This window comes from Myodes glareolus, chromosome 8 (assembly GCF_982192425.1).
Source record: "Myodes glareolus chromosome 8, mMyoGla1.1, whole genome shotgun sequence".
Taxonomy (NCBI): Eukaryota; Metazoa; Chordata; class Mammalia; order Rodentia; family Cricetidae; genus Myodes; species Myodes glareolus.
In genome coordinates, this window is record NC_142033.1 from 62,683,089 (window position 1) to 62,710,283 (window position 27,195).

Below are 27,195 nucleotides of genomic sequence, written 5' to 3' on the forward strand. Positions count from 1 at the left end.
AACTTTTCCTTACCAACTGCTCTCTTTATGTATTAAAGTTCAAGACTTTCTTCTCTGTCTTCCACAAACTTCCTCTTCTTGAGAGGATCACTTAGATATGTGTGTAGACATAGTGGTGTGGATAGCAATATACTATACCATAATGTATATGTATTTATATACATAGTACTTTTAGTGTATAAATGATACATGTAGAAGCACATTGCATGTTTTTCCCCTTTATACATGCCCATATTATCATTTCTTCTTTATTATTTAATTTGGCTGGCCCAGGGCATACAGAGAATTCCTTGAGTAAATGACTTCTACTCACCATTTCGCTTCAGCCTCCCCATTTTCTCTTAACTTGACCCCATCTGGTTTCTGCCCCACTGTCCCACTGGCACTGCTGTTGACAAGATCACCAGTGAATGCCCATGTCTGACTCTGTGGTCAGTTCCCAGGCCCTGGGACTTGACTGCTGCCCTTCCTTTCCTTGCTGTACTCAGCTCCCCTCTTGCAGCTAATCCTCCTTCGCCCCTTTCCCACTTTTTCTTTCTCTTCTCCTCACTTAGGTCTCTTCACTTCACTGGCTGCACCCCACTTGTTCCGGTAACCCCAGTCAGTCAGCAGGGACGATTCACTTCGAGCCCAGCCCTCCATTCCAAATGCCATATTCACATCCACTCATCCACTAACTGTCTCCATGTGTTTCTCCAGCAGGCACACAACTCACGCATACAGTATATGACCCTTGGTCTTCTTCCACCTGGGGCCCATATTGCCTAACTTTTTTTAATAAGTACTTTTTTTTAAAGATTTATTTATTATGTGTACAACATTCTGCCTCTGTGTATGCCTGCAATCCGAAAGAGGGCACCAGATCTCATTATAGATGGTTGTGAGCCACCATGTGGTTGCTGGGAATTGAACTCAGGTCCTCTGAAAGAGCAGTCAGTGCTCATAACCACTGAGCCATCTCTCCAGGCCTTGCCTAACTTTTTAGATGCTTAGGCTAAGCACTTCACAAACCCTTTGATTCCCCTGTTTTGAAGATCTGTCAGTAACCATCCTTTCCAGTCTCCTTAAATATTACCTCAAGTAGCTCTCCATTTCCCACCATCTCTACTGTTGCCTCCTCTGTCTTTTTCGATGTTGTTTCCCGCTTGTGTAGTCTCCCTGCTTGTGTCCTTGGAGAAGCCACTGGACAGGCAGCAATCCTCTGGGATCTCCAGTGACATCCCTCAGCTAATGCTGCAAGCTTAGAATGAGGTCTCTCCGAGGCCAGCTTCTCTTCCCCTTGAGTTCTCTCGTTCCACGTCTCTCTTCTCCGGTCCTTCAGCTCTGAGCAGGCCGTCTGCACTGCTCCTCAAGCCTGCTCTGTAGCTTCCTACTGCAGGATAGCCGCACTCTCCTCTCCCTGCACAGTTCTGTCTGATGTGCCTATCTATTTCATTCGATGCCATATAGCTACATGGACATCAGCCACTACCTGCTGTCGCTTCTTTCATGTACACATTAAAATTTCATGTTCCCTGTGAAGCTTTTCTAACTGTTCCTCATCTGATTCCAAATCCAGTCACTCTTCACCCCCTATTTCCTCCTCCCTCACCACAGGCATCATTATCTAGTGTATTTCGTATTTGACTCATTTTTTTTTTGGCATCATTTTATTTTTTCTTAAATAGGAAGCTCTTCAAACTCTGATATTTTTGTTCTTTCTGTTGCTGAGTCGAATGTGTATCAGAGCCATGCGTTTCCTGAATAGAACAAAGAATGAAGGACTGCACATGATATTCTTCAGCATCTGACTGCGGCACTACCCTTGACCTCAGCACTAAATTTTCTACTAGATAGTTTCATATCAGGCCACACACATGATCTTAGGAAACCACACGCACAAGAGTTAGTTGCAGCTAGGGGGGACATCACTTTTCTGAACCCTGCTGAAGAGGTCTTCCCAGACACAGATAGAGTTCTCCATCTGTCAAGACCACAGATCATCCCCTTCTTCTTCCTTCCAACCTCAGGGCTCTACTCTGGCCACAGACCTCCAAGTAGAACCTCTGAGTACTGAGTCAGCCCGGGATGGGACTCCCTTCCTGTAGTCTGTGAAAAAGCTTTCTCGTCGAGGGGAAGGCATGTCCAAGGGGAAGGAGAACAAATGGCTCCATACTCTGCTTGCCAGCTCTGGCTCTGAAAACGACTTTCTGATATTTGAGTTTTCCTGATGGTGAAATGAGATGCACAAATCGCAAGGTCCTTGGTCACATGAATTTCCTTTTACTAGCACGCTCTGACACCGTACGCCAGTCCTCAGACAGTACTCAGGCGAACCCATGAGCTGTATGTCCCATGACTTCCCTTCTTAAATGTATGACACTTCAATTTGGGTCTGTGAAATCTCATCTATAAGCACGCTGTTGAAATTGCCTAGCCAGGCTGCTGATTACGAGGATGGAGGATGACGGAGCCACCACGCTCAGCTTCCTCATAGTCTTGTTCTCCAAACAGCAGGCAGATTAGACTTTTAGATTCTAGTTGGAGTCCATCCCATCATTCTCCTGCCCCAAACCCTACAACAGCTTCCCAGCTCCTCACAGGTGAAGGTCAAAGCTCTTCAAGAGGACAGGTGACCTTCTACCACTTCCTTTTGACCTCAAGTCTCTGCCTGCCTCAGGTAACCAGACTCTCTGGTGCCCTTCCTGTCCTTGAGTTAAGCACAACCAAGGCCCGTGGTGTCTTCTCTCCTACGCGACTCCTGGACCTAGAGCACCACAGCAGAAGCTGCCCTAGAGTGCCCCGTGACATGCCAACGGTACCCTCTGTGACTCTAGCCATTCTGAGCCCGTCGAACAGGACCCTACTTCAAGGGCGCTTCAGTTTGGCACATTTTTTGTTGGTTTGTTTGTTTTTATCTACTTCTCAGCTGGACTGTAAGGGCCAGGAGAAAAAGATTTTGTTGTTGGCTGTTATCCCAGATCTGTCCTTGATGACCACAAGAGTGCTTGTCCAGGCATGTCCCAAGTACTTAATCCTGGGTCTCTGTGTATGTACTAGTCATGTGGGTCACGAGGATTTCTTAAAGGCAAGCCAAAGAAGCCCATCCTTTCTTATAAGGAAGAAGAAAAAAAGGCAGGGTGGAGGTGGAGGGGGGGGGCACAAATTAGTTCAAGAAACCTCAAGCTCCTGACTGTTGTTCACACAAGAACATCCTCCTCCCGGGGTCCTTGAAAAACTGGCTGAACTGGACTGAACTGAACAGTCTAGCCACATTCTTGCTTTTTTGCCTTCCCGGTTGGCTGAAGGGTTACAGAATGAAGGAATGAAGTGAAGGAGACTCTGTTGGAGGTCACTACCTGCTGAGTGCTGTCCGCTGCCTGGGAACTTCCCTAAACAACCCTATGACTTCAACTTATCAAAGGAAGACAGTGTAAATCTGAAACATTTGAAGCCAACAACCTGATTGAGCGCACGCTTATTAAAATCTTCAAAGGCCGAACATGAAAATAGCCCCTGTTTTAGATTATCTCCTTCCCACATGGCATGTCTGGAGCCGCTTTTATAGCATTGGGTACCAAAGCTAAAGATCTCAGTTGTTGTTTTTTGTTTTTTCTTTCTGCTCGCACCTCTTGCTGCCCTGGCTCCAGGACTCTCCAAGCCTGTAGGTCACAAAAGGATACGCGTGGTCAGAAGGCTTCCTTGATCCCCTCTGCATTTGAGCCAAGTTGTTTTCAAAAGGAAGCTGAGTTGAGAGAAGTTGTAACTAAAAGTTTAGGAAAGCGCATGCGTTTCCCTTCGAAGACAAAACATGTGGGTGGCGGCCCGGGCTATTTTTATGGGAAGCATTTTGTAGATAAACATTTGGTATCAATCTCAGCCTTTCAAGGGAGGTGGGGTTGCAATTTTCTCTTCTAGAGCAGAATTTGCGGCACACCCCAGCCGGTTCTCCTAGTGCACACAGAGGCAGCTCACTTCCCTAATCTTAAGCAGCGATTGGAATTCCAGCCTCCCAAGGAAAACACACTGTATGGTCATTATAACCCCCTCCCCCTGCGGTGATACTTTCTCCTCCTTAGCTGCATCTCTCAGGCTCAGGAGACATAGGGATCAGTAGGAACCTGAGTGCTCAATACCAAATGCGCTCTCTCTCTCTCTCTCTCTCTCTCTCTCTCTCTCTCTCTCTCTCTCGATGTTTGTTTCTATGTGTGAATGTGTGTATGCGTATGTACACTCACAGGTATGCATACAGAGGCCAGAAATCACACGTAGTATTTTTTTTTTCTATTCTGTATTGCTCTCTACTTCTGGGGCATGGGGATTTGAGCAGGGTCTCTCCCTGAACCCCAGAGTATAGCATTTAGGCTAGGCTAGCTGCCCAGCTAATCACAGCAATTCTCCTGTCTCTGCACCCCCAGCCCTGGAGTAACACATGCACACCACCATCTGTGACTCTTTAGGCATGCTAAGCATCCAGACTTAGGGGCCTGAGGCTTGCACAAGAAACATTTTATTCCGGGCGCCATCTTCCCAGTCACCCACATACCCAGATCCCCTGGAACACTCATTGCCCCTCTTTCTCTGATCTCTCCAGATTCTACTACTGGTGATTGTTTCCAGTTTATACTGGCGTTCTAGTATCTTCCATCCTGAAGCAATACTGACTTGGTTCCCTTGATCATCTCTAGCCACTGCATACACCTGTCTTTCCAAAAAAACATGGGCCTGACATGGTGAAAGCAGTCCCCAGTATAGGAAGAGGGTAAAGAAAACAATCCAACTCTATTTAAGGATGCCGCAGAGCTCACCACAAGAAAATGTCCAGAAGCACATACTCTACAACTTCTACCTTCAAAGTAGCATGGTTTGGAAATGATTTCCACTTCCACCTTCTAATGGGATATTGATAATGACTATTTCCAAACACTATCAATTTGAAGGCAAACAGCTTTAAAATAACTTCCAAATTTCCTTGGTTTCTAGAATATTCTAGCTAAGGCAAACTAGAAACTGGAGCTAGATGTGAGGGATGCAGGGTGCGCAATCCCCGAGTGAGGATCTAAGTCATTTCTGTTGTCCTCTAGCGATGGTCTGTCTCTGAGGACTGAAGGACAAAGTTCAGTCGGGCAGTGCGAGCAGCATTTGCAGGAAAACCATTCAGCAATGGCTAGTGCCTCGGCAAACTAGGAGCCAGGCGACTCTGCCTGGAAGCCATCTCTCTACAGCTTTGCCCCAGAGTTCACCTAGCTGATGAAGATGACCAGATTTGGGGGCGCAAGGACTTGAGTCATTTATGTGGATGCTGGATGTCAAGAGAGACCCTGAGGACCATGGTTTGCTTCTGCATAGTAGTTATTGTTACCTTGGTTTGTGTTCCCAGGTGGGCTCAGCACCGACATCAAGAGGTTGTGAGGGAGAGCATGCCATTAGGTTATTGGGGTATTTTGTGGGGCCCGAGGAGTGACGTACTTCTGCCAGGGATTTTGTTTCTTTGGTTCACTTGGGAGGTACTAACAGTCTGCTTATTTTATTTTATTTTATTTTATTTTATTTTATTTTATTTTTTGTCAGTTTGCAGACAGTGGGCTGCTTAATCTGGACAAGGACTCAACTAAAACCCAGGAAGACTACGGCAAAGCGAGATCATGGATGAGAAGAGAACAGAGAAGGACGAAAAAAGACCTCCTGTAAGGAAGCGTGTCCGTAAACAGAAGATGAGAAACCAAAGGAGAATGTGAGAGGGGTACGGAATTAATCATGAGGGACAGCTTGGTGCACACCGTACTCTAGCAAGGTGGGAAGCACCAACGTAAGTTTGGATGAACCATGTCTTGTTTTGTATGTGCACATTTATATCAATAATTATATACAGGCATATTATATCAGTAATTCTCATATCAACCAGGAGAGATGTGTGAGACACATGATGTTCATTCTTTATTAGAGATAGAAGCAGAGTCAATAAGGTCAGATGGTCCCTCACCAGAGGCAGAGTTCATGAGAACTCCTCATGACTTTGAGCGGGACTCTCAAATGTTTTCACCTTGCCATCTTGCAGAGCTCGGCTGATAGGTAGAATCTGGGCTTTGTTTATCTGTTTCTCTTTTAAATTCTGCAGCCGTGACGTGAAGTGATAAGCTGCCAGCATCCATCTTTGGCAGGAGTTACTCGAGTGACAAGGGAGATAATTAAAATGGAGGAAAAGCCAATTGGAAAGCCGACTTTGTGGGTTAGGACGAGGACAACGCATTGCAATAGTCCAGTGCCTTCCTGAGGGCTTTATTTCACATCCCAAAACACAGAACACATTGCCCAAATGCGAGGAATTAGATCCCTTGGTAACAAACATTGAAGTCACTTTTAAAAATGTCACCAAATGGCTCTGTTGACTCTGTTTTGTAACAAGGCAGAGGCAGATGGCACTTTGAAGCCAGGATGATGCATCTTGGAAAAACAAAATTGCTTTGGCATTTTTGTCTGGTTTGCTAAGATAGAGTGATGATGCCCTAAATGAAAGGAGCTTGGCGTGCACTCAGCAAAAGCCTGGGTACCACGAAGTGGGTTTGCTCCCTTTTCTTGTAAAGAGGAGGCTCTGACTGTTAGCTCTGAGGTAGGTTTCCCAAAGGCTCACAGACTTGCAGAATAAAAAAACTCAAGGCTAGCAACGGGCAGAGAGTTCCCATTTCCTGCACGCCTGCTATGCCCTTCACGTGTTTTATGAGAATTATACGACTTGTTTAATTCTTTGTAAAGGTCGTCCTTTCTTTAAACTTTTTCCTTTATTTTATTGTTTTTAGACAGGGTCTCGTATAGTCTAGGCTGGCCTCCATTCCCTTGTAGCTAAGGATGACCCTGACCTTAGGAGATTCCTGTCTCTCAGCCTGACCACTGAAATTACAGTGTAGACTGCCACTCCTCGTTCGGGTGTCTTGGAGAATGGAATCCAGGCGCTCTTCATCCTGGGCAAGCACTCTACCTGATGAGCTCCAGACCTTTCATTTTAGATGTAAAGAAATTGAGGTCCAGAAGTGCCCATACCTAGTGATCTGGGATTAAGACCTTGACCGGACACCCTAGACCTTCCAATGTCATCTACTGCAGCTAAAATTATGACACTATCTGTCATTATTATTTATCCTAGAACCATTCTTTGTGCTTGGAAGAATTGTTAAATGTTCAAACAAACACAGAAAGTAAATATTGACATAACATCTCATTTTTATGCCAAATTCCAAAATTACTATTTTGAGACATAGAAATTTATAACATATTTTAATAAATACTCATTCAAAACCCATTTTGAAGCATATTTCACTTGCTTTTTTTCTATATCAAAGACTGTAGTGTGAAACATACAGACTTCCAAATTATTTTGTAGCTGGGGGTAGCCGTATTCCATATATTATTCAGCAGACAATTTGCACATTCATGTTCTGAAAGAGGGTGTTCTTTTCTTTTTTAAAGATTTGTTTATTTATTATGTATACAGTGTTCTGCCTTTATGCAGAAGAGGACACCAGATCTCATTATAGATGGTTGTGAGCCACCATGTGGTTGCTGGGAAGTGAACTCAGGACTTCCACAAGAGCAGCCAGTGCTCTTAACCACTGAGCCATCTCTCCAGCCCCTGAAAAAGAGTTTCTTATCCCAAAGTATAAGACAAAGTTAGATAAGGAACTGACTTTTTCTTTCCTGAATTGAATATGAAATCAACACTGGAGGTGCAGCAACTATATTGCCACTGTGAAAATGAAAGTCACGTGATGACATTTATGGGGCAAGAACTTTCAAGGGCCTTGATGTCCTGATGGCATCTTGAGCAGCGGCACCCTGGACCACCTGCATTTGAGTCTGTTGTTATATAAGGACATAAAGTCCCTTGTTGCTAAAGGACCTGGGTTTATGATACTCACAGGCAGATACAATTCTAACGAATGCCTGTGTTAAAAGTTTAAGAGAATTCTAGTTTTCTAACACAGTGCTACGCTCATGCCAGTTTTTGTCTCAATTTTTGTTTCTAAAATATTGTAAGTTTGACAAGACAGTCCTCAGGATGGTGCTTGTTTTGCTGGGCACAGACTAGAGCAGAGTGGGGTCCCCATCTTGGTTGTAGGAAGACAATCCTCAGAGTCATGGTCCAAGAGACTATCGTCCTTCCAGACAATCTGGGATAGAGGGAGTGGGAGCGAGTAGATACTGGTCTCCATGTGACCCTCCATTTTGCATTGCACGGATACAGATGTGACCTTTCGAGAGTGAGAAAGGAACCGGGGGGGGGGGGCTCATTTTGTTTATGTTTTTTACCTTGGGGAAGGACCACACTGAAGCCATAGCAGGCATATATGATAACCAATGTGGTTTTAATAGACCTCCAAAGAAGACACTTCCGCAGTCTCTCCCCTCAAGAGACTATATCAACACTGAAAACCTTGCAGTACATTCTTGTTTTACTTAAACAGACAAGTAATTCATATGGGGAAAAAAAGCACCCTCTTTGTCTAGGGCTAAGTGAGAAGTTAGTGGGCTAGTCGCGGAAGGCCTAGGTTAAGCTGGAGTTCTGTTACTCACTAGTTCACGCTAGCTGGTAAACTTCCTCCTGGCGCCACTCAAATAAGCTTCAGAGAACAATAGCTCCCTCCCATCCCCCCAAGGTCACAGGAAAGAGCTAATTCCAGGATATGCTGCTGGGGTATTTTATAAAAATCATGCTTCGTAATAGTACCAAGTCCTCTTGCCCACCCCACAGCAGCTCGCCATTCGTTTCACCCCCAAGCTGCCGAAGTGTCTCACTTACGCAGTTTCCTGCCCCGTGGGCCAATGGCCTCCAAACCCCCTAATCCCATCCTCTTCCCTCGTTTCTTGCTGCCCTTGAGTCTTAGCTTTGAAACTTGTTTCTAAAACAAACATTTGAAATATGTTTTGCAATTTGGGAAGAAGGCAGTTGTTAGAAAGTAAGCCAAACTAGAAAACAAAATGAGCCTCTGCATAAAATCAGCCCGTGCATCTGTTCTCATCTGGGCTGTGGATCCATAAGTCAAAATTATACTCTGGAAACAAACGCGAAAGGCAGCGGTGAGACAATAGTCTGCATCCGTACAGCTAAAAATACTCTGGTTGCAATTGTTTGGATAATTAAGAGACAAAGACTCATCTGGGGTGTGTTCTCTGCGTGGGCATCTACTCTTTGGGTAGGTGCTGTCTCAGACCATTGAGGAAATATCCCAGGTCAATTTGGAAGAGCTGTCCACACGACACTTGGTCAGTAAGGATGGATTGGCTGATTGCCCTCAATGCTTCATGTTAGCGCCATTAACGTATGCACCATTTCAGACTTGAAGCCACATAGGAAGTCACCATGAAGCCACACAATTCATCCCATTCCAAAGTTTGCCACGTCCTGGCTCTGTCTTCTCTAACGAATTAATCCCTAGAAATGGTGATGATGAAAGCTTTTGAAAGAGAAATGATCATTTAATCTTCATTAGGACCTCCTAATGTAGCTCAGATGAGGAAGAACATTATTTAAAAACCCAGAAAATAGAACAAGGAAGCAAACAACAATTGGAGACTGGCTCAGGGGCTTTTATCCTTCTTTATATATATGTACTCCTAACATGATTCTAAGAAAGAAAAAGTAAACTCCAAAACAGGGCTCCAAGGCTAAAAGAAAACCCTGTAGATTTATCATAGCTCTGCAGCTCACAGGTGATGCATAGATCAGGCCTAAGAAGTGCTTTGCTGGAACTGGAGAGACAGTTTAGGTAGCAAAGTATCTGCCTGGAAAGATGGAGAACCCATGTAAAATTACCTAACTTCAAGGTCAGTGCTGGAGAGGCGGGACAGGCATACTTCTAGCTAGCCAGCCTAGCATGCTTGGCAAGTGCCAGGCTAAAGAGACACCCCGTCTTAATAATAATAATAATAATAATAATAATAATAATAATAATAAAAAAGGTGGACAGGGCCCATGGACCACCTGAGATGGTCTTTTGCCCTTCAGGCAAGTGCACATGTGTACCTGTACACACATAAATATGTACATGATAATCGATACTTTTTAAAGGGTTTCAGTGACTTTGCTGTCACGTGCTTAGTCTGCTGCTCAACCCTGTGGTGTGGGAGAATTATCTGTATTCTGTCAATCATATTTTAATAAAACGCTGATTGGCCAGGCAGGCAGTATAGGCAGGAAAGCCAGACAGGAAGTAGGGGTGGAGCAAAGAGACTGGGAGTATTCTGGAAGCAGAACCTCCCTAGCCATTCCTGTGCAGACCACTGAAGAGGCAGCATGTAACTTGCCCAGCTGAGAAAGGTATGGAGCCATGTGCTAACATAGATAAGGATAATGGGGTAACAAAAGTTATAAGAGCTAATAAGTAGCCTGACCTAATGAGCCAATCAGTTTATAATCTTATGGAGTCTTGTGTGTGATTTTCTTTGTTGCTTGCCGGCTGTTGGGGTACCAGGAGGGACAAAAACCCCAACAAGCCAGCCCTCATGTTACATATGGCGCCCAGACGTGGATAACTAAATCCACAGAAAGCTTGAGAAAGCTTGGGAAAGAATAGAGTAAATCATGGTTTCTTGGTAGCAGCAATTTCTCGGTTCTGCTCTGCTTGCTAAAGGCAAGCAAATGCTCTCATCTAAGAGAGGCTTCCTGACTCAGCTTCAGCTGCAAAACCTTGCAGCTCATTAAGAGGTCCTGCCACGAAACACTTAAACGGTGTTGATGAAAAGCTGAATACATGCTTTTCGGTTTTCAGCCGTAGCAGGAAAAAAGCTGCGCTGTTTTAAAATGCCGTCTTTCTGGGCTGTCCTGCCAGAGCAAACTCTGACTCTTTCAGGCAGGCAGTCCGACTGAGTGTGGTCTGTGAACAGAATGCTGCAGCTTGCTTGCTGGCAAGGACCTTGAAACGCCATAGAGTTGTGGCAGTGAACACAGCTCTGGCTGGTACCTCAGCCTTGAGGCTGAAAAGCTAAGGAATGAGCTGGATCTAGCCGTCAAAGCCACAGCTCTCCATATTGCTTAGTAAATTAAAGACTCATATGGTCAGAAAAAGAAAAATATACAGTAAAGAGAGATTCAAAGAGGAAGAAAACCTCTAAATGGTTTACAATGTGTATATGCAGGCTAAAAGTTAAAGTTCTTAAAGTTAAAAGGAAAGAAAGAGAATAGTTGGGTGTGGTGGTACACACCTTTAATCCCAATGCCTGGGAGGCAGAGGCATATTGACCTCTGTGACTTCAAGGGGAAGAGGTAGATTGACCTCTATGACCTCAAGGTGTGGTAGTACACGCCTTTAATCCCAATGCCTGGGAGGCAGAGACAGATCTCTGTGAGTTCAAGGTGTGGTAGCATACACCTTTAATCCCAGCACTGGGGAGGCAGAGACAGGAGGATCTCTGTGAGTTCAAAGACAGCCTGGTCTACAATGTTATTCCAGGACAAAGATATACAAAGATCCTGTCTCAAAAAGTAAAAGTAAAAATAAAAGAAATAGAGGTTAAAATAAAGCCACATAAGGATGGAAAATGCACAAAGAATCTTCATACTGTATGCTTTTATGTTCTCTTTAAATTGTTTGATTGCTGAGGAAGGAGCAACAACTGCTAAAAGACTTTTGTTTATAAATGCTGCTAAACTAACCCAAGATAGGAATTTTAAAAATACCTTGGCTTCAAAACTGAAGTCAAAAGGTATGTTACTTTGAAGAAGAGATTTTGCTTTTGTTTCCACAGAAAACGAGAGACTCTGGATTTATTCAGAGTTAAGAATAATCACCTTTGACCAAGGGAGGCCACCTGAAAAATCTCCAACAGGAATAGATGGCCCAGATGTCTAAGTTCTTCATCCAAAACAGGTTCAAGACTGCTGCCTGAGATGATCAAGACTCACAGGATACTTCAGTCAGGACTTGATTATAACTCTAAATTTTCTTTAGGTCCCCATAAGATTATCAGCGCCCCCAACCAGCAGGAAGTAGACTAAAATACTACGCCCACATTCCCAACAAATGGACTATGGGTATTTTCCTTTGTTTAAAAAAAAAAAAAGAGGGAAATGGTGTGGGAGAATTATCTGTATTCTGTCAATCATATTTTAATAAAACGCTGATTGGCCAGGCAGGCAGTATAGGCGGGAAAGCCAGACAGGAAGTAGGGTGGAGCAAAGAGACTGGGAGTATTCTGGAAGCAGAAGCTCTCTCTCAGCCATTCCTGTACAGACCACCGAAGAGGCAGCATGTAACTTGCCCAGCAGAGAAAGGTACGGAGCCATTATGGCTAACATAGATGAGAATAATGGGTTAATATAAGTTATAAGAGTTAACAAGAAGCCTGACCTAATGAGCCAATCAGTTTATAACCTTAAGGAATCTTGTGAGTGATTTTCTTTGTTGCTTGCCGGCTGTTGGGGTACTGGGAGGGACAGAAACCCCAACAAGCCAGCCCTCATGTTACAACCCTGGATTTGGTTCTATGTGTTTCTTTATGACCCAGATCTGTGCAAAATGCCTCTTCATCAGTAATGAGTCCCCGAGCACCTTAGCCTAAATGTGTCCCTTCCCTGGCAACTGCTCTTCCTTCTGTCCATTAACTTATTCTGTTCATCGCATAGTCTGTGAAGGGAGATTCGGTTTGTGGTTCATTTGTTTGCCACTTCCTCTAAAGCCCAGAGTCCATGAGAGCAGGCACCTTGGTTCTTGCTCCCTGTTACGTCTCAAGCAATGACTGGCACATATTACGTGTTCAGTAGATGCTATGGGTCAAGTTGAGCCAGGACTGAAGCAGCAAGGCGTCTAGCTATGCTCATACCGTGCAAAGTGCTGGAATGAGATGTTTATGTCTGTTACACAAACATTAAGAGATAAGTGATGTGCTTGGAGTCTGAAGTTGACAGGTGATGAGGAGACAATTATTTCCTTTTGATCCCTGACATGGTTCCGTGGTTCCTGTTCTCTTCTGCCTCTATGACCCCTTTCTCAGACATGAAGTTCCCAGCTTTCGAGCATGTGTTTGGCCTTGCTCCCTTTTGGTGTTCACAGGCTTGTGCTTATGTAGCCAGCAAAGGCAGCAACTCAAATACATTTTACTCAGCACATTAAAGCAAATCTCTCACAATATAGATACCATGTATGTCTTCCCATTTGTTGAGAACCCTATTGATTTTTTTTTAAAAATTATTTATTTTATTTTACGTGCATGGGTATTTTTCCTGCATGTATGTCTGTGCAGCGTGTGCATGCAGAGCCTGCAGAATCTAGAAGAAGGCATCAGGTCCCCTAGAACTGGGGTTAGAGACAGTTGTGTGTGGCCATGTGGGTGCTGGGAATCAATCAGGGTCCTATAGAAGAGCAGCCAGTGCTCTTCACCACGGAGCCCTCTCTCCAGTACCTTAACTGAGTGTTTAAAATTGCACTGATCTGAAATAAACAAAAAGCTCAAGAGAAGCAATCTCCTGCTCAGCTGCTTGCTGAAACCTGAGCCAACAAATGTGACTGGTCAGCAAAGCTCAGGTGACCACAGGGCTTAGAAAGTGATGCACACTGGAAGAGACGGACCTCACTGGACATAAGTGAGACAGCAAGTAACCTTGATTTACCATTGACTCTGATGACAGGACGTGACACAGATTGTGTGGGTAGAAAATGGTCGATCTCTTGTCCTGAAGAGAACTCTACTTTGTTCAGGTAAAGCTGGATACATGTGGATACACGACCTTAGCCCACCTCCTTCCCGCCACCGACTGCAGAGCTGGCTGAGCATGGTGACTGATGACCTCTGAGGTACAACCGAGTTATCTGGAGGGTTTGCTAACAGGGAGTTGCAGGCACCTGCGTTTGCAAATGAAGCACTGCCTCAGGCATGGCTCTAACCTTGTTGACAGCGACTGATCAGCCCTGGCAGGCTCTGTCTTTACTTTTGGGATTGACACAGCACTGACAACCTGAATAGTTTGGCAAGGGCAGGAAAGAATGTGGAGTCAATGAAAGCACACAGGATGTAGAATTAGAAAACCTGTTTGGATCCTATCCCTGTTCACAGGGAGCTGTGGGGTGTTGGGCCAGCTGCTCACGTGACCCCGGCTAGCCACCTCACAAGGTTTAGTCTTCTCGTACATACACCAGAACAATAAGTACCTGTGATATGAACTCTCATCCTTACTCGAACGCTGCTGATGTATTATACAGAGGAGACTGAGGCACAGGGTTATTATGTAAACACACACTCACCCAGAAGCCTGTTTGTTTTATCCCCTGCCCTTCAGCTCCAGATCCTGTATTCCTTGGCAGCTGTCTAACCTTCTTCACAGAGCAGGTGAAATGTGGCCAGGTAATGGAGCAAAACACCCTACCTGCCCAGTAATATTTCCCCCGAAATCATCCCCTTGCACACAATGAATTCATCTTGCTCTGTCTTATGACACAGTACAGCACACACCTCACACAGCAAGCACCCAGCACCTTTAGTCTGTATAATGAGAGCTAGCTTGTGCTGTGCTGTGACCACAAACACACTTGCCCTAGCAGGATTGGTCGTTGCTGCGCTTTTCTGTCAGTGAAGAAGGCCGAGGGCATCTATTTAGGTGAAGGTGAAAGGTTAGCAATCACCCCAAGTTCAGAGTCAATATGGTTTATGCACTAGAGGTATGCACGTGGACTGGACGGTTGGGAATTCTTGATAACTTGTAGAATCTCATTGACATTTATATCTTTTAAGAGTATGCTGATGATTGCTGATTTACTAAGAATGAGACCATTCTTATCATCATCATCATCATCATTATCATCCTCATCAAGGAATGCTGTCATGGGAACCCAAGAAGACAGATTTTATCAGCCAGCATTAAGAGTGCTTATTCTTGTTAATTTGGGAACATTCCAGAGAGTCTGGAGCGCACACTTTAGGCAAGGGTGTGGAAACCTTTGGGAAATACAATCTGATGACGGGGTAGGCAGTGAGATCTTGGGACGCAAGTCCCATATAGCCATCAAACCACAATGAAGACCCACCAAAAAAGATATTAGATTCTTGAAGGTCTAGTATAATCTCATGGTAGAAAATTTGCTAAAACAAGATCTCCTTGAAGTTTGTTATGCTCTCTCCATAATTCCAAAGTCACAAACCACAATCCAATTTAAAACAGTGGTAAAAGAAATGCATATCGCCACAGCCCATCACTTATGAAAACATGCAGTCTATTCTTGAAATTGCTACTAACAAGACTCCATCCTTTACCCTATGATTATGTTCTTGTCCTGCATTATGCCCACAGTCCTACAGAGTGGAACATTTGTTTAATCATAAAACAGACCGTAAATAAATCAGCACTCTTTACAAAAAAGAAGTCGAGCACAGGATCTCTCCACTACAAAGAACTCTGTAAGGAACAGGGTTGGCCTGGAGGTTTCCTTTCTCCTCCACTAGAATCTTACAGCAAATGGAAGGAAGCATCTTCACACTGGGCTCAGCAGGAGCCGACTCACATACAATCCTGTCATTCACAGGGATGTCAGAGGGCTGCTTTGGCTTGCTCCCATTGTATCTGTGCTATTCTCCCGGTGACTGCAGTGAGTGCTGATCCTTAGCTAGGAGGAATATAAGTCTGGGACTTTTCAAAACTAACCCAGACAAAGCTGAGGCTGACTTTCACTTTCCCTCTTTAGTTTGGCACACAAGTCCCCCAGAAATGCTTTATTGATGAAGACCCAAGTCACTAAACACCCCCAAGCATCAGAGAAGCACAGCGAGAGTGCAAGACAACAGAAGCCAAGCGTCTTCTCCAGGATGAAAATAGCCTGGAGATGTCTGCGTGGATGGGGAAAGGGGAGAGGGCTGTTTACTTACAGTGCTTGCGAGAACTTCCAACAGCTGGATGCCTGGAACTCTGCACAAATGTGGATTTTAGCTCAAAGCCCCTTTCCTTTTGGAAGCATAAAGCACTCACATATTTGTGTGTGTGTGTATGTGTGTGTGTGGCTTCAGATTGGTACTTGTGTTCCTGATTTGCTTTCAAAAGTGTACTCCCAGGCTTCAAAGAGTGGTGGAGAGGGGGAGCCAGCAAGGTCAGGGCATCCAATGGTGCAGGATCTCTGCAGGATGCCTCGTTGTTAGAAGGAGGTTCACAAACAAACAAACACATGAACAAAATATCCTTTTTTAATCTACTGACTTGTTTCCCAAATCATGTTTGGGGGAAAAAAAAAAACGCTGAGTCTTGATAAGATCTAAAGTTCAAGTTGAACGTCTCAGTTTCACATGTGGGACATCAAGGCTCTCTGACAGATCTTCTAAGGCTGACTGCTGTTGTTTCTTAATTGCTGCTAGAAAGAGTGTGGCAGCCATCGATGTCATCGCCTTCAGTTGACCGTGAAAAGATGTGAAGGCTGAGGTTTGCAAAACTCCACAAGGATCACACAGGAGGTAGAAGAACTGGAGTTAAGCTCCCCCCCCCCCCCCACCAGCCCCAATTAGCCTTTGGTACCAAAAGCAGATGCAGGGTTTTGATACATGTATTTTGGCCTTTAGGAAATGTATCACTGGATAAGGGTCTTTCTGTCCCCGAGATCTGCTTCTGGCTGTAAGATGGGATGGTTACACTAGCGGCCTTTGCTTGGGTGTGTGGAGGAAATGCTCCAACAAGGATGTAAGCGATTGTGGGGTGGAATGGGATTTCAACACAACAGCCCCACTCTCAGGCCTCTGTGTTCTTCTCTTTCTCATCACCTTTTTTGAAGAAGGCTCTGAGCCACTGTTAGGTGGAAAGGTTGAGTTTTGATCAGGGAACGGAACAAGGCGTCGAGAAAGCTTGTTATGCCAGAGGAATAGGCATAGCCTGTCCAGACATTCGCTCAGAGAGAATATTGGATATGGAAAGAGAAAATTCAAGACTAAGCCATGACCTAGAATACTTATCAGCAAAGGGAAGCTCATGGGGCCACTTAACTATTCCAACCCTGTTTCCCCACTGGGGATACGATCCCTCGTTTTACTGTGGTGAAGACCTTGAGGGTGTGAATAAGTCACAGGGATGGAGTCCACTCTAGTGAGATTAGTGACCTTATGGAAAGACCTGGAAGGACATTTTTTACTCTTCTTCTGAATGACTACACAACATTGGACTTCTCTGGAAGATGTAGGCGAGAGCTTGTCAGCAAAGGCTGGGTCCTTAGCAGATGCTGAACTGCCTTTCACTTTGATCTTGGGCTTACCAGTTTCCAGGTCTGTGAGGAATAAATGGCTTAAAAATTACCTGGTCTGTGGCATTTTCTTATAGCTCGACTACTGAATTAAAACAACAATCTTTTCCAGCATCGAATATGGAGAAAATATGGTTAATGGGCCAGGAGCACTTCCACTTCCCACTCCATTCATCCGTGACATTGGTCCACACTCCTGGTGCCAGGACGCCTGCATTCTGTCCGGACTTCTCTTCCTCTAAGGTGTGAATTTTCTTCTTTCTCTGTCATCCACCTTATTGCCTCTGCATGGTCACCACTTTTGGTTTCCTTTGATAGATTCCAAACTGTCTTTCCATTTCTCTTCATCCTTAAAGCAGCCACAGATGCCAGACAAAGGGATGTTGGCTCTGCTATTGAAAACGTGCACAGCCCAGGTCTAACCCAGACAAAGGGAGATCGGCTCTCCCATTGAAAACGCGCACAGCCCAGGTCTAACCCATATTTAATTACACCAGTGACTTTCATCGCCCTTCCATAAACTCATTTTCTAAATGTCATTTCGGTGAAGACCTGTGTCTTCCCTTTGGCAAGAACAGTTTTCTAATTAAACCTTGTCTTCGGGAACTCAACCTGACACGTGAATCTTGGGAGTATCTAACCCAGTCTGAGTGAGGCTGGAGATAGCGTGAGAACAGAGCTAATATTGAAGACGCCAACTTGTGCCCTTCTCACTGAATCCTTGAAACAGCTTTGAGAAGTTGGTAGAAGTCACAGAGATAGTAAGTGACAAAGTCAGCTGTTGCCCGCAATGGCCAGAGCCCTGCTCTTCCAATGTGAACCCTTCCCTCCCTCATCTTTCTGCACTTGTAATCCTCAGTTCCGACTCTCTTGTGCTCACTAGTCCCTAGTTCAGTCGATCTGAGAGGAGACAGTTGCTCATAGTACCAGCAGAAGAAAGGGACCTCGGAGGGCAGCCCTGGGGCTCCTACAGGCTCCAACAGAGCTGAGGGTGACAGCTCTGGACACTGCCCAGGTCTCCCTACTTCCTTTGTCACAATTAGCTCAAACCCTGATCCCATGCTCCTTCTTCTTGGTTTTTTCTTTGATTACCTCCACTATTACTTTTCACTTTATCTTATAGCATCCAGTATTTCTCTTTCATGAAGTTTTCTCCTTTTCTAAAACTTCATAAACATGCTTCACCATGATTGTAATTGGGGAAGCACGTATATACTTCCAAGAAAAATTGCACAATGTCTGTCTGCCCTACTGGTTGCAAGTTCCCTGAAGGCAGAGATGAACTCCTGTGAAAGGTGTCTCTGTCCATTATACTGACACCCGAGGGTCTGTAAGGGAAAAGGAGGGTTGAATAGGGGCCACCTAACCAAGAAAATAAGCAGTAGAAAGGTACTACAGGGTTCACAGACATATCTGTCAGAGCAATAATGGATCCTTTTATTAAGTTCTCTGTGTACCCCTTAACGGATTCTTCCCATCCTACTGTGCATAGGCTTGCTAGCTTGCCTACCCAAGGATATATTCCTTAGTGTGACGAGAGATGACTGAGAACCAGGTCTTTAACCTCCTCTCCTGGCATTCCGGTCAAAGAAGATGGTTTGCAGAATGCTGGGCTAAGAGAACTAAGGTGTGGGAATTGCTACCCCGAGTTATATTTCCCTGCCCCCATTTGAGGTGCTTATCTGCAAAGAATCTTAACTTCCCTCTGCTCCTGGAGTTGGATGAGGAAGTTTGAGTGCGCGTGATTATTCCTTGATCCCTGCTGGGGTCAGGTGACAGTCCCTACTGGAGACAGGTGAAGGTGGAGTGCATGTGATCAGTCCTTGACCCCTACTGGGGTCAGGTAAGAGTTCCTCCTTGGGTCAGGTGACAGTCCCTTCGCAGCCCCCTCCCCATTTGGTGCCATGGTATAAAAGCTAGCCCCAGCAGAACAATAAACAAGCTGCTGTTTCACCTCAACCTCGTGCTCTGTGGATTTCATTCAACCTGGACACCCTCCGCCGAGACTCGTGGTTCCAGACCGTGCTGGCGCGGGTACTAAGGAGCATAGTTTTATTTGGTGGACTTCGGGGGGGAAAAGGATTATAGCAGTGAAAGTGTCACACATATAAAGTGTTTTAATATCCAATATTTAGTGTCTAGATAACCAATGAGAAAGCTCATGTTGAATTGTTTTATAAACTGAAAAATTCTTTAAAATATTTTTATTATAAATTCTTTTGGATGAAGATAACCAGATTATTAGACTGAAAAGTTATTCTTAGAAACTGAATTACTTATGTAATTCTTTAATTTGTAATCTGAAAAGGCTGATTAATTTTCTTCTGATCTCTCTTCAAAGCATAAATCACGTACTCTTGGAATCTTAAGAATCAATGAATCGGAATAGGTTTCCAGTTGGATGCTGTTACTCCTGGTTGATTCCCACCCTACCTCCATTTCTTATTTTTGCCTCCTGCTCCTCTACCCTTCCTCTTTTCCTACTCTCTTTCTTCCTCTTTCTTCTTCCTTCTCTCCCTCTTTTTCCCCATTTATTTCCCCTTTCTCCAGGAATAGAGTATCAAAGCAGAATCCCCAGTACCCAGCCAGTGAGAGGTTCATAAGGATGTGAGGACAGAAGAAATATAGAGGACTATATTTTTCATGGCAGTTGCCAACCCAGAAAATTCTGTCAGCTTCTCTGACATTTGGGGAGCTTCAGTGTAGGATCCTTTTTTGGAACATCTTAGTGTGGGAGCCCAGTTCCTGTGTGCCTCCCGGTTTACAGCAAAGCAACATCATTTCTCTGCGGCCGCTGTTCCTCAATCCCTTCAATAAAATGTCTTATTTAAAACCAGTTACACACTCCTGGGAAGCAATAGAAACAAAAACATTAAACACCAGCAAAGAAACTAACCTAACTTCCCTACTGATGATGTCTTCTGGCAATAGCAAAACTTGAAACAGATTTGTGCATAACGATTAATGGGACTGTAGTAATTCACTTGTGTGCTGTGCTGTTCAATAGAATTTAATGCATGCATAAATTCTCTGTTTTTTAAATATGTTTTAGGTCTTTGATCTCTTGTTTTAAATCCCTTCCTAGAGTGATCCTTATTTCTCCGATTGGATGCTAATTGACAGGATTAACGGTTTCTGGGCATATCTCAGAGTTCAAGCCTTTCACTCATTTTGTTACTTATATCCAATTGTGTTTGTTCATTTTCTCAAATAAAATATTACTCATTGATATCTTTCATCTTTAGCCCTTAATATTCTTTGTCTGGGCATCATCGTATTATATGCAAATGGACATGAAGAGTCCAGCAGAGTTCAGACTTTGTTGGGTTTTAGTTTCTCCATACCTAAGTCACATATGAAGATTTGAAGACACTTGTCTTCTCCAAAGCCCACGATGAACATCTATAGCTCTTCCAGCAAGGTTGGGAAGGGAGAGCCTGTAAGAGGTGGTTATGGCATAAGGAAGGGCCAACACGCTTCTTGTCGGACTATTTTAGGTACCTCCTTTAATCTGGATCCCCCTATACCAGCCTACTCATCCTTGTGACTTCTGCTACATAAAGGGCAGGGTGATTCTTCAACAAGATGTGGCCATTGGTACTTTCCTATAGAATTTTGAATCAAAAGGAACTTATTTTTCTTATAAGTGACTTGCCTTTAGCTATTTTGCTATAGAAATAGAAAATGAAGAAAGACAATCTCCTAACCAGAGGAGACCAAAAACGCGATTCTATTGCCATTGTTCCTAAATACTAATAGCTGACAAGGACGGAAGCAAAAGCAACAGAGCTGGTTACTGAGTTAGAGAAGGCAAAATTATCACCAAGGTTATAAAGTTTATGTTTAATGAAAGAACTATTTGGGGGATCAAATTCAAAGCTTTACATAAGCACACTATCACAGTCAAATCTAAGCAAATTTAATAAGAGTCATTAGAAACAGTACATGTTTGGAAAGAGATAAAGGTGATCTCATGGTTATTGTGTATAACCCTATTAACAGAAACTAAGTATACAAAACTGATACACATCACAAAATGATGGAGACTGTTAAACACTAACAAGTAGCATCTAAAATCCAAAATACTTCTGGGTTCTCTAGAGAGGGATATTAACATTTTCTTGTCTGATTTCTGTTTTACTTTGATCCTATTTTTCCTACTGAACCTAATCAGCTCACCTTGTTTGCAGAGACCTGCGAAGTCTTTGCAAAGACTTTGTTTTCCCTTCTCGTTTTTCCCTCTGAGTCTCTGGTCACATGTGATTCTTTGACCCTTTCGAATTGGTACACATTTTCTGCCAAAGTCTCCTGTTTGTAGAAGGGAAACCATGAACCTATCATATTTATTTATTTATTTATTTATTTATTTATTAGTTCACTTTACTTTCCCCAGTGCAGTATAAGAACTTGAAATCATGTGTTTCAGAAGGTGATCTTGGCTGCACATTTATGATGTGGTTGGCTTCTCAAGGATAAATAAATGGACTCCTCCCTGAAGAACTATGTAAACCTTCTCTATTTCAACCAGTGGGCTAAAGAGGAGAATCATGGCCAACACTGGAATGTGCTAGCACAGTTCACGAATTCTTCTGGAAACATTTTAACTAATCTTCACTGTTGCACTAGGATAAAATTTAGGTGACTTCTACAAAATCTGAAGTTTACCAAAGGGCAGAAACAAGAAGGAAACCAGGTGGTATGGTTAAAGCCATTTCTCAATGCCACCTAAGACCCCAGGTTTGCTTGTGGGTTACATCATATTTCTTTCTCATTAGAGTTCAGAAAGCTTAGGCTTTAAAAATTAGCCCAGACCATCTGGACTCGGATAGGACGATGCCCCAATGAGCTGCCTTGGCTGACTCAGCTCAGTCTGTGTAATTAAACATGTGCAGATCCCTGGGGAGTGAACGAACCGTGCAGTGGTACTGGGTAAGGACAAAAATCACATGAAAATTGTTGAAAACTATGTCCCGAGGGGGCATTAGAATTTGGAGTTAATTTGCATAAGTCTATGTCATTCACATTACTATTATTTTAAATATTTATTTATTGGCCTTTTGTGTGTATGTGTGTATATGTGTGTGTATGTATGTGTGTGAGTATACATGTACCATGGAAAGTGAACACAGATTAAATGATAACTTGATTGAGCTAGTTTACTCTTTCTGTTGTGTGTGTTCAGGGGATTTGAACCCAGGTCCTCAGGTTTGGTGGCAAGTGCCTTTACCTACTGAGCCATCTTATTGGCCCCACATTATTCTTAAGACTATAATTTGGGAAGCTGTGTTCTCCATTGAGAGCTCTCCTTTCAAAGACTGTAAATTGCCTTGTCTCTAATGTTAATATTTTGATAAAAAAAAATTTCAAAGAAAGACTTATCTTCAAAGCATAGTTGGTATGGTTTGTGACCAAAAAGCATTTCCTCTTTTACTTCATAAATGATGACTCAAAATAAGAGGATGACGAGTCTCAACATTTTCCTTTATTGATAATTTGTTTCTCTGTCAACAGTAAAACCAAGACTCCATTAACAACCTGGTCCCAAGCCGTTCCAGTTCTCAGCCTCCCCATCCCAAATTCTTGATATCCTGTCTTCTTTCCTCATTCCTCATCTTCATCTCAAGTTATAACCACATCATGTCAGCATCCCCAGCCACTGCACACGCGCTCTTGTCTTAATCAACAATTAGCTCCTACTTACTTCACAGATTACACGGGATTCGTGTGTTTACTGAGGCCTGGCTTGTTTTTACAAACAACGCATAACAGCTACTTTGGGGAATGCAAACAAAATTCAAATCACATGTTGTTTGAAAGGTAAATGTGATGCCAAAAGGAAAATGCAAGGAATGATTTGCCTAGGGCTGAGAGAGGCTCTCCAGAGCGTGGTCTCCATTGATAAAAACCAGGGATCTCTTAGGCAAATTAGGCAAAGTTGGTTATTTGATCTGTGAGTCAAACAGTAAATCTTATGTGCATGCTGTTGCCTCTGAGCTTTGCACACAAATCTCCGTAACGCAAGGCCATGTCCAGTGAGGCAGGACCTCTGTGGTGCTCTCCTAACCGCACTGAATCTACCTTTTCTGTCTTTGTGAGACCTCCTTTTCTGTGTGGCTCAAAGAAGGCTGCCTTGTGCAGTGTCCTTTGCTTCTACAGCCTCCCCGACAAGGTGAGCAGGTCAAGCAGGTTGCGCCATGGAGAACACATGTGATACACCCGGCAACCAAGGTCAATGGCATGCATAACTCAAGAAAGACAGTCCATGGAAACAAATGTCCTTTCAATCACTGGCCATCTTCTCCACAATGTGAAGTCTACAGACATAGACGAAGGAGGAGATGCGCGCACGTGTGCACACACACACACACACACACACACACAGAAGTATATACACCCAGATATACAAAGGTTCAAACACATACAGATACAAACACATACAGATGCACACACAGACACATGCACACATAGGCACACACAGAGACACACATACACACACACCCATACACAGGCACACACAGACAAACAGAGGTACACACATAGGAACACACAAACACACACATGCACACACACACACATGGGGGCATATACACCCAGACATAATACAGAGGTACAAACACATACAGATGCACACACACATGCACACACAGGCACACACAGAAACACAGAGATACACATGCGCACACACACTCATACATAGACACACACACACCCATACATAAACACACACAGAGGCACACACAGACAAACAGAGGTGCACACATAGGAACACACAAACACACACATGCACAACCACACATGGGAGGGAGGAGATCTTGCCATGCTTGAAGCTAAGATTATCCAACTGCATGAGATAAAGCATTCCCATTTCTTTGTAAGCTACTTTGAGTCAGGTGCCTGTCGTGTGCAACCCAAAGAGTTGGAACCAACAGACAGACAAGAGATCTTTTCCCCTGGAGTCAATCCAGTGAAAGATGTGCATGATGGACCATGTGAAATCACTAACTTCCTACTTCCTGTAATCTAGACTGCATTTTCCTCAATGGAAGTGTTACTATTTCCCTCTTACACACAATGAAACAACTGGGGCAGTAAGTAATGGGTCCAATCTTACACATTTATTTCATGGAAGACCTGGGGAGCCAAACCAATTTTTAATTCTGGGCCCATAAGTAAATTTCCAATGTTTATACTGTTGAAAAAAAATCTCTTGAGATATCCTAGCTAGCATTAGATTTTGACATAAACCCCACGTGCAAGCAGAGCTGATGCCAAACACCTGCTGTTTGCTTCCAACATCCCTGTTTCACTGGATGCTCCGTAGAAAGGAGACAGATACGTCAGTGTAAAGATAGAACGTGATACTCTGCTCTGCTGGGAATTTACATTTCTTTCAGTGAGGAAGCTTGAGGCAATGCTGTCAGGTTGCCAAACTCACTTTGGGGTTCACTGACAATCAGGAGCAGCCCCACAGAGGAGGGGTTCTTAACCAGATCTACTGGCAGCACAAAGACCCTTCAGCTGTTCCCTGAAACTTGAGCCTACCTTCTGCCTGAGAAGTGTCTCTGTTCTGTGGTGGAGTTTTCCTGTGCTATAAAAGTCAGAGGGATTCTGGGATGTTTGTGGGTCATTGTTTCTTCAGGGTATTTTTATGTGAGGTTATTACAACTCAGGAGGGTTTGTTAATTTTAATTCAAACTAGAAAGATAACACATCTTGTTATAGTGCAGATAGTACTGTGGAATTATTGTCCTTGAACCAGGCTTGGTGTCCTAGGCCTATGACTTCAGCCACTCAAAAAGAATGAGACAGGAGGATCACACTTCAATGCCAGCCTGGACTACTTAGTAAGACCCAGTCTCAAAATAAACAGTCAAAAGGGATCTAGGGATGTAAAGCAGTAGTAGACTTCTTGCCTAGCATGTGTGAGGCTGTGGGTTAAGTCCCTAGTATTACACACACACACACACACGCATGTTTAAACACACATGTGTCTGTACATGTGTGTGTGCACCTTTGGCATAACTTGTTGCCCATCTCTGTTCCTTGTCTATATGGTAGTTCAGTTTTCAGCTGTTACCACTATCATACTGTGGCAGAACGAACAAATCTAAAATTTCACAAACTCATAACTTTTCTATTCTCACCTATTGGAGGTGTGACGCTTGCCCAGGATTACACGTCTGGTAAATGCTGATGAAGCTGAGATTCACTTACTCAATGACTATCGCTAGGTCCCGGAAAGTGTTAAGCATAATGAATAGGTTAATAAATCACCAATACCAAGGCTACTGCTATCTTAACTGAGCATGAATAAAATATCTCAAGAGTTCTAGAATCAACCAAAAGAGACAACCTAGGAGGCAGAAGAGATTTGACTGGCTCAGTATATTAGCAGTGCTGTGCTTGTGTGGTTTAGGGGATAAGGGCACCATCAATCAGAACTGGATCACAGCCATAGCTGGATCACAACAGATTAATTAGATGGAGAATATATGAAGCCATTCCCAGTGGAAAGCAGCATGACATCTCTGAGAACGAGATAAAAGAGGAGGGAACATTTGCCGTCATCTTTGGAGTGTCTGTGTTGAGCCAGTCAGTCATTGTCTTGTGTAAATGTCCACAGAACAGTCTCCTAAGAGAAGCACATCTTCCTTTACATTTTACATTTCTCGGGATTCACTTTCAGGATGCTTAATGCAAGGAGAGTGCTCTTTCTCTTTGGAACTGTTCTGAGTTGTACCTGTCACAATCCAGACCTTCAGTGAGTGGCGGTTTCCCATGTGTTGCTCAATGCCCATTTCCTCCTTCTTTCTTACCCTAGAGCTCTTCTTTAGGGAGGCAGGATAATCAACTCATCCACATTTTCTCAGACTCCAGCTGAGGTCACGTGACCCACCCACTAGGGAGAATGGTACATGAGCAGAAGTTGATGGATGAGGTTGTTGGAAAAGAAGCAGGACTAAGTCTGTATTGCCTGCTCAGATCTGATCATACCTAGTTTGTCATTGGTTCCAAATAAAGTCATGAGATTGAAGTAACAGAGAGCTGCCACCAAGATAGACATGCAGGAAGGTAGAGGTCTGTGGCGTTTCCCTGACAAAACATGTATTGTAACCCTATCTTCATTTGAAGATAGGACTTGTGAGGTTATTAAGTCAGGAGGAGGGAATCCTCGTGAAAGAGATTAGTGCCCTTTATAAGAAGAGACCTGAGAGCAATAATCTCTCCCTCTCTGCCAGGAGAGAGCATTTCGAGAATGAAGGATAAACATGGCCAATTAGTGGACATGAGATTTGCCTGTCCATAGGTCATTTACTATTAAGTCTCCAAATCTGATAAGTAAATGTTTGTTAAGTCACCCAGTCAATGGTGTCTTGCTATAGGAGGTCAAACTAAGTCAAACTCCACTGTTCCGACTCTTGACTACATCTCCACACACTTCTTTATAAGTGAGAAAATCTTTTGACCAGACCACAGAGGCTGATTTTTTTTCGCCTAAGTCAGATACACTCCCTCACTGACTGGTCCCTCCTTCACATTTTCATCCTAGACTCATTGAGCAATAATTTCAGAGCTGAGTATACTACTTCACTGTTGCACAGGATTTGGCTTCTTTGTGACCAAATTCTCTGGAGTAGTTCATTTTTCTTTGTAGATGAGGCATCATTTGGCTACAGTGTAGCAAAATTCTGCTCCAATAACACAGCAATTAAACACGGCCCCTCCCCCACCCTGCAGTACACAGTCACAGCTTGCAGAGACAGTTCCACCTGACTGAAGGACTAGACTAGCCTGTGCCTGGGCTTGCTTTTGCCAGCCATGGGAACATCAGACAAACCAGGAAACCCAGAGCTGCAAATAAACAAAGAACACTCGAAGAAGAGATACAGCCCACAAGTTCCTGTGACTGCTTTAAGCTTTTTGGTTGCTAGTCCTGTAAACACACACACACACACACACACACACACACACACACACAGATTTCAAGGCAAGAAATCCATGTTCCAATTTCTCCTAA

The 27,195-nt window shown here is 43.7% G+C and overlaps 1 protein-coding gene across 5 annotated transcripts in view; it reads right to left on the reverse strand.

Annotated features, from left to right (window-relative positions):
* C1qtnf7 (C1q and TNF related 7) overlaps positions 1–27,195 on the reverse strand; it is a 100,951-nt gene that overhangs the window by 48,007 nt on the left and 25,749 nt on the right. Inside the window, exon 1 of one of the 5 annotated variants that reach the window (XM_048415247.3) lies at positions 15,826–15,970. The exons of the other annotated variants lie outside the window; for them this stretch is intronic. The gene's annotated coding sequence lies outside the window, so the exon portion shown is untranslated. Of the gene's footprint in view, positions 1–15,825; positions 15,971–27,195 lie in introns of those variants that run through there. 5 annotated transcript variants of the gene reach the window in all.